This window comes from Misgurnus anguillicaudatus, chromosome 23 (genome assembly GCF_027580225.2).
Source record: "Misgurnus anguillicaudatus chromosome 23, ASM2758022v2, whole genome shotgun sequence".
NCBI lineage: Eukaryota > Metazoa > Chordata > Actinopteri > Cypriniformes > Cobitidae > Misgurnus > Misgurnus anguillicaudatus.
In genome coordinates, this window is record NC_073359.2 from 26,420,976 (window position 1) to 26,429,171 (window position 8,196).

Consider the following 8,196-nt stretch of genomic DNA (forward strand, 5'->3'; position numbering starts at 1 on the left):
ACGTCAATTTTCGATGGCAGAAATATACAGTTTTCATTATTTACGATTTTAATTGTAATAAAATTAATTATTAAACATTTTAATGCAAAATATGTGCAAACAATTGGATTCCACACTGTTGCACGCTCATTGCAAGCGCACGCATGCACAGGCATGTTCTGAAGCTGAAAGGGATAGTTCACCCAAAATTTTTTTTATTATTTTCTCATCCTCATGTTGTTATAAACCTGTATAAGTTTCTTTTTTCTAAAGAAGACAAAAGAAGATAAATGATGGTAAGCACACAGTAGACACACAATGACTTCTTTAAATTGTAGTTTATTATAAGATGGTGTTTTCCCCTCTTTTGTGCAGTTGTAGATAATATACCAACACTTTCAGCGGTTCCCAAGAATGTTGTAAATGAAGTATGATATGCAGAATGTAAATTTCTACATCAAAAGATTATAAAGTGTAACTGTTTCCATTTACCTTCAATGCACAGGACAGTAAAGAAATCTTCTCAGATGATGGTCCTTTAGCGAAATACCTGCAAGTGCTTAAATAAGTTAACTTCAATTGCATTATTCTTATAGACCTGATTTCTGACTACAAAAATATTTGCACGAGTCCACACTAACTACACTGTAAAAAATAAAAAGTTGACAACTTAAATTTTCAAGGCAACTTGCTGCACAGCTTTTTTGAGTTTACTCAACTCTTGGATGATGGAGTTCACCTAACTCAATTTACTGAGTAATGTCAACTTAAACCGATTAGGTAATAAGCAAATTTCTAAGTTGGGAGTAATTTATTATATCCAAATTCAACTAACCTACATGTTTTGGACTTTGGGAGAGTACACAGAAAGGTCTCATAAACAAATCCTTTGTCTGACTTAGACCCTGCTTAAATTAGAGACCTTTTTGCTGTGAGACAACAATGATGCGTGCTAACTCACTGTCCTGCCCTCTACACTGAACACACACTTCTCAATCATGGTAACAATGAACAAACATCATTCTTTCAAAATTACTCTAAATCAGAGGTGGGTAATCCATGTGCCAAGAGTAAAAGTCCTCTCCAGAATTTTGTTCCAATCACCTGTATTTGCTAATTAACACAGTTTTTCAGCAGGAGGTGACCTCCTGGCTCCCTGGTGTTTAAAAGCCTCAACGAAGCCTACAAGGCAGCACTGCCTGGAAGGCAATCCCCATGCCCAGAGCGTTTCAGCCAATCACAGCACTGGTGCTAGATATTGAGCCTTCCGCCAGCTTCTGGCAGTTCGAGCTCACCGCTGGTCAGATGAGCAGCGCAGATATGGCAAGATAAGGATGAGACTGTTTGTGAGTTCTGCTCGAAACGTTTTGAGCATTTAAGTGACGCGTTTTCACGTGTCCGTGGCACGACTTTCTTTTTCGTGCGAGTTTCACGTATAGGTTACTCAACTTTTTTTCAGACCCTTGTTGATTGGGATTGGGATTGGGATTGGGGTTAGATTTGTGGTTTTCAGCACATTTTTATACTGTTTTCGCGTGAGGATAAAGTTGTGTTTGGGTTAGAATGGCAGTGGTTTATACATTTATTTGTCAGAAATTTAAACTGTTTTCACTTGATGTTGGGGTTAGAGTTGGGTTTGGGTTAGGATGTCATTTTATGTAACAGAAAGTTGTTTTAACCCCAATCCCAAGCAACAATGGCAAGAAAATAGGAAAAACAATTGAGCCACCAATACGTGAAACTGGCACGAAAAAGAAAGTGTTGCCACGGACACGCGAAAACGCGTCACCCAAATGCCCGAAACGCCTCGAGCCGAACCCAAAAACAGAATGTGACTGTCCTGTTTTCAGCTCGAAATGTTTCGAGCTTTTAAGTTACGTGTTACCACGTTTTCACGTTTCCGTGGCACGACTTTTCTTTTCGTGCCAGTTTCATGTAATGGTTACTCACTTGTTTTACCTATTTTCTTACCATTGTCGTTTGGGATTGGGGTTAGAACAAAATGACATCCAAACCCAACTCTAACCCCAACATCAAGTGAAAACAATTTAAAGGGGACATATTATGAAAATCAGACTTTTTCCATGTTCAAGTGCTATAATTGTGTCCCCAGTGCTTCCACCAACCCAGAAAATGTTAAAAAGATCAACCCAATAACCTAGTTTTGGTAAACCATTCTCTGCAAGCATGTGAAAAATAGGTCATTGTAATTTGGCCCTTATTGTGATGTCAGAATAAGGTAATACCGCCCCCTTTATCTGCACTATCCAACCACAGCGCAACCACCCAGCACGGAGAGAAAGAGAGAGATAAAATATTTCACAGCACAACTGAGCCTCAACCGCAACAAACCACCATCATTGTGATCAGTGTTTGCACTTCATCCGCTCATTTGCATTTTAAATGACACACCCAAAACGGCACACTTTTGCTCAGACCTATTTTAGACTTAGTTTTCATCTTAAAAAAAATCTCATAATATGTCCCCCTTAAATCTCTGACAAACAAATGCACAAACCACTGCCATTCTAACCCAAACCCAACTTCATCCTCGCACGAAAACAGTTTAAAAAAAAAAAAAAAACACAAATCTAACCCCAATCCCAAGCGACAATGGTTTGAAAAAAGGGAAAAAAATTGAGTAACCATTACGTGCCACTGACACGTGTAAACGTGGAAACACATAACTTAAACGCTCGAAACACTTCGTGCTGAATTCCAAAAAAGTCACATTCCTATCTAACCATCTGCGCTACTCATCTGACCAACGGTGAGCTCAAACTGCTTCACTGCAGAAGCTGCCTTGAAAGCTCTGGTTGAGGACTTTCATTGGTCATTTTTGTGAACCAATCAAATTTTTTTCTGCCCCTGAGCTCATGTTTAAGTGAAACTCCTATCTGAACTGGTTTGGGGAAAAAAATCAAGCGTTTTAAACACCAGGGAGCCAGGAGGTCACCTCCTGCTGAAAAACTGTGCTAATTAGCAAATCCAGGTGATTGTAACAAAATTCTGGAGAGGACTTTTACTCTTGGCACATGGATTACCCACCTCTGCTCTAAATACAACATATAACTTACATTAACAACATAACAACATACATAAAGCCAGCAAACATTCAAACATCTTTTTTAGTAAATATCAACCAAGTGAACATGTCGCAATGCATGCTGGGAACCATTCCGACCATTGTTTTTTTTTAATTGCTTGTTCAGATTACTCAGTTTGGCAAGTTGGGTGAACGAATTGGACATAAACTTATATATCTAAGTCCAGTCAACAAAATTATCTTTTTTTTAGCTGAATGATTATGCTTTTTTATTCAGTAAACACAAAATAATGAATTGACGCCCTTCAACAAAGAAATCTTTGTTTAAGTTACTTAATTTTCTTTGTTGAATTAACATTTTAAAGTTTGTTTTTTTGCAGTGTAAAAGTACTGCATCTGCTGAGTCTGCACAGAAAAGTGTAGTGAAGAAGATAAAGAAAATATGTGAAAAAACTAAACTGGTTATTGGCATTTATTGGTCACATAGTATACAGTGAATTTATTAATGCAGAAAAGGGACAGGCTAAAACATCTTTAGACAGAGTTTTAAAGATAAAATAGGTACAAATTACAACGCAAACCAGACATTGTACTTAACAACAAAACTAAAATATTTAATATTTAAAAAATATAAAATAGCATTTTCATTGTACATAACACCTATTTCTGCTGAGTAAAGATGACTGATTGTTGATCTTTTATCCAGGAAAATAAAATAAAAACTTAAAATGAATGTGGTCATAATGATGTTTGCCTTGTCAGTAGTTTAAAAAAAATAATCAAAACACATGGGCCATGAAAACAAGTTGCACAAGTACAGAAAAATTATATATATATATATATATCCTTTTTCATTACATTTCATTTCATTACTCCAGTAACCCAACCCAGCTAAAGTATGAGTATGAGCCAAACCAACAGCACAATGACATGTACAAGAGGATGCTTGAGTTCTGAGAGAGAAAGTCCTGAAAAAGAAAAACAATCATTAATATTGTCTTTACTATGAATTAAATATCATATCAGTCTGTGTCTCACTGTATAACTTTTATCACACACCATCTTACCTGAACACATCTGACGGATATCATTGATGTTGAGATGTTTAGTTTGGTTTGTGATGGGATTGCTCACCACACATCTGTATGTGTTTGTATCCTGATATTCAACCTCCAGAGATAGAGAGAGACTGATGTTGAGATCAGACTCACTAATGATGGACAATAAACGGTTTCCTTTGTACCAGGACAGACTTGCATCTCTCACATTTGACACTGAACACAACAACACACATTTTGAGACTGATGATCTTCCTGATGAAGATTTTTTGACGATGACAGGAACAAACAGAGAAGCTGAAAATATGTAAAAATAAACAAGGATCAAAATGATGTATATATAAATGAAAAGAAAATTATACAATATATAAACCTATTCATTTTATGAAAAACAATGTATTCACCATAGACAGTAACACTGAATGCCTTGTATTTAATGCCACTTTTACTGATGATCTGTAGTTTATAAAGTCCAGTGTGTGTGATTCTGATGTTTGTGATGGTGAGAGATCCAGTTTGACTGTCCAGATTCAGTTTGTCTCCAAATATATTAAAACTGTCATACACATCAATGCTTTTTTTATCAATTTGAGCTATACGAGTCTCCTGAGGTCCAAACAGCCACAGTATGTGATCATCTTTCTGTATTTGAGTAATATCAGTGTTTAAAGTAACAGAATCTCCCTCCATCACTGACACTGACTTCACTTCATCTCCATCAACACCAAACACACCTGAAACAAAGAAACACACATGTAATATAAACCAAGTTACTAAAAATCTAAAGTTATCGAAAATTATGTTATATCTTAAAAACTGTTATGAAAACATGTTTAAACAAGTTATGTAGTAAATCGTGTAACATTCTTACTTATTTTTGAACATTAAGTTTCAAGTTTTGAATTGTCATATTTACCAAGTAAAATGAAATGTTTACTTGTTTTCTCCTCACAAGAAAAACTAATTACAGGACAATATTTAAATATTTAAGAACCTATATTCGAATTCTTTGGTTCTCAAAAGTGTAAATCACACTTGGATGGAGGGTCAAGAAGGATTTTAATTACTATAGATTAAAAAGATGGAGACTCAAACATAAAGCCAAATGCTAATCCAAAACACTGCAGACTAAGTGTGATATATGATATATAGCTTAACATCATAGTGAAACTCTGTTGGTAAACACACCATTTAGGATAAACAGAGAGACGAACACTGTGAACAAATTCATTTTAGTTTGACCGAACTCCTCAAATCATAGAAGATGAAATAATCCGAAACAAACCCTCCAAAATAGCGAAAATGTAGTCTTTTTTGTCAGAAAAACAACCCGTTAACTGATCAAAATACCTGCAAGAATGTCACCTGCACACTGATAAATAAATAAGAAATACATCAGTTATAGCCTAAAGGTAGAGCATGTTTTGATGAAATGGCTATAGGGTGTGCATTGATGCCACCAACTGTAAAAGTACTGATATGAAAAACACCAAGGGGGTATTTCAGAAGCTGGTTATGTGACATACTAGGGTATTTTGAATTTGAAAATGTCTTATTCTCCATGTGCGTGCATTAATTCTCGGTTACCAGTAGGAGGCACTCTTATCCAGGGGCGTCATGCACCAATTTTTTTTAAGGGGGCATAGTGTGCACAGCTCACAGAAATTTGTGCATACACAGGCACTTACATTTTTAACAATCTGAGCGCCCCTGCCTTCATGCAAAAACCTCCAAAAGTGTTGGCTAATTTTTATATCAAATACTATTCAGTCGGAATAATGACACATTGGCATCATATTTACATCTGAAACGGCATGCTTTGTTTATTTACGTTTAATGACTTGTTTAATTGTGTCATTAATACATTTTGCAAAACAACTGCATTATCCTAAAATGTATGTAATTTTAAATCCATAAAGTATATAAACAACGAAAATGACATAAGCTATAGCCACGTGATTGAGTTTAATGTTAATGCAGTGTGTAAATTATAGCAGAATCTAGTGGTGAGGTTGCGAATTGCAACCAATGGCTCAGTTCACTGATCACCATTCACTTTTGAAACGCATAGAGAAGCTACGGTAGCTGCCACCAGATAAACATGTCATTGTCGGAGACAACTTAGTAAGAAAAAAATTTTGTCCGTTAAGGGATTTGTAGAAACATGGCGGCACAAAATGGCGGCTTCCATGTAAGGGAACCCTCTTTGTATGTAGATAAAACGTCTCATTCTAAGGTAATAAAAACATAACGGTTCATTATGAAAAGTCTTTATACACCCCTGACAATATAGTTTTGTATATTATTTTGCTTTTCTTTCAAGAGATTTTTCTAAAAATTACGCACTGCACCTTTAAAACAATATGTTTAGATAAAATTATTAGAGGAACGCATTTATTGCATCAAATTTTACCTCATATGTGAGCATGTGTGATTCTGCCCCCCCCCGTGAACTCTGGCGAAGTTTGGCGTTGTACCAAGATGAATCTAGAAATCTCTACTAATATAACGTTGAGACGGACACATTTTAAACTATACATTTTCTACACAGAGGAGGTTAACTGCACATTATCGTACTGGGTTTTGAAAATGTTGTGAGCATTTCTTTCACGTTTTAATTCCTCAGATAGCAAAATGCAGCAGCAACAGCAAAGAGCTCGTAACCGTGACGCTGATGACTTCTGAGACTGTGCTGACTGCAGCGCCTGCCGGCAGAATAAAGTAATGTAGCATCATCAAAACACTATCAAAATGGCAAAAATCTCTGAAAAGTGACATGCAGCACACAGGGCCGGATTAACATAAGGGCTAGGTGGGGCTGAAGCCCCAGGGCCCGCGGGAATAGGGGGCCCGTGAATGGCTGGAGGAAATGAGATTGTCAAGTCATAGGTGGTTGATTTGTGTATAATAAAATAACAAGACGTTATTGGAAAATGTGACTTGAATGATATAATTCACCGCCCAATCAAATTAACTCTACAATTTGCGCCACGACGTTGGGAAACGCCTCTTTTCGTTATGCTTTCATGTAGAACATTGTAGGTCTATACAACGCTCGCTGGAGCAATAGTTACGCCGCTCTCTTGCAGTCCGCAGACAGACCCATCTCCGCTGGAGTTAAAAAATGATGAAAAAAAGTGATAGTGGTTCACAAAAAAAGGAAAAACAAGCTTAACCCCCTGCGTCTTCCCCGATCCGCGTGTTTTATACGTCGAAGCAGCTGAACTTAATGAGTTAAGCACTATTTGGATGATAATTTTAGTGTTTCCCATACATTATTTGTGGCGCGCCCCCACAGAATCAACACTGGCCGCCACGAATAGATTTTTCATGATTACCATTTACATTTTTATTTTAATATTTAAAACGGCTTCATTCACTGTTGTTAGGGCTCAGTGGCGCCTCTCTCGTGTGCGGACGCTCTCTGCTGTGTGCGGCACCTCGACAGTGCTTTCACATGTGAGTGAAAGAATTAAAAGTTGGCGGTGTTTTCCATGTGCGATCCTTCATGTACTTGTATTTTCACGTAAACAGATGTTACTAACAGATAAGACGGCTGCGTTTATAGCAGTGTTTTCCCACACACACATCGGCTCTCTGTGTGCGAGCTCTCTCCCTCCCTATGGTGCGGTGCGTCCGTTTGGTGAGACGCGCGCGCGATCCGCGGAGGCTTGCGTTGCGGACCAAAGCGCGAGCATAAACAAAGCTTCCGGGTTAGGGCGCGCGCGTTCTGTGTAACAGTGTGTTCTTTCATATTTTTGAATTTGCGCTAAATTGTCTGCGCTATACACGATCTAAAATCCAACTATCACTTGCATTTAAAATTAAAAGCGTTCATAAACACAACAAGATGAGAAGAGCATCAGTAAAGCTCTGCACTGCATGAGACACACAGGTAATGTAGCCAAAATCACCTCGTATATCAGCTCTTAATAAACTCAATAAACTCTTCTAAAATAACAATTATAGCATTATGTAATTGTAAAATGCAGTGTAAATGAGGGTGATGTTATTGAACATCACTAAATTATTCATGGTTAAAAGAATAGTCAATTTTCTTAAAAGAAAAATCCAGATTTTTTTACTCACCACCATGTCATCCAAAATGTTGAT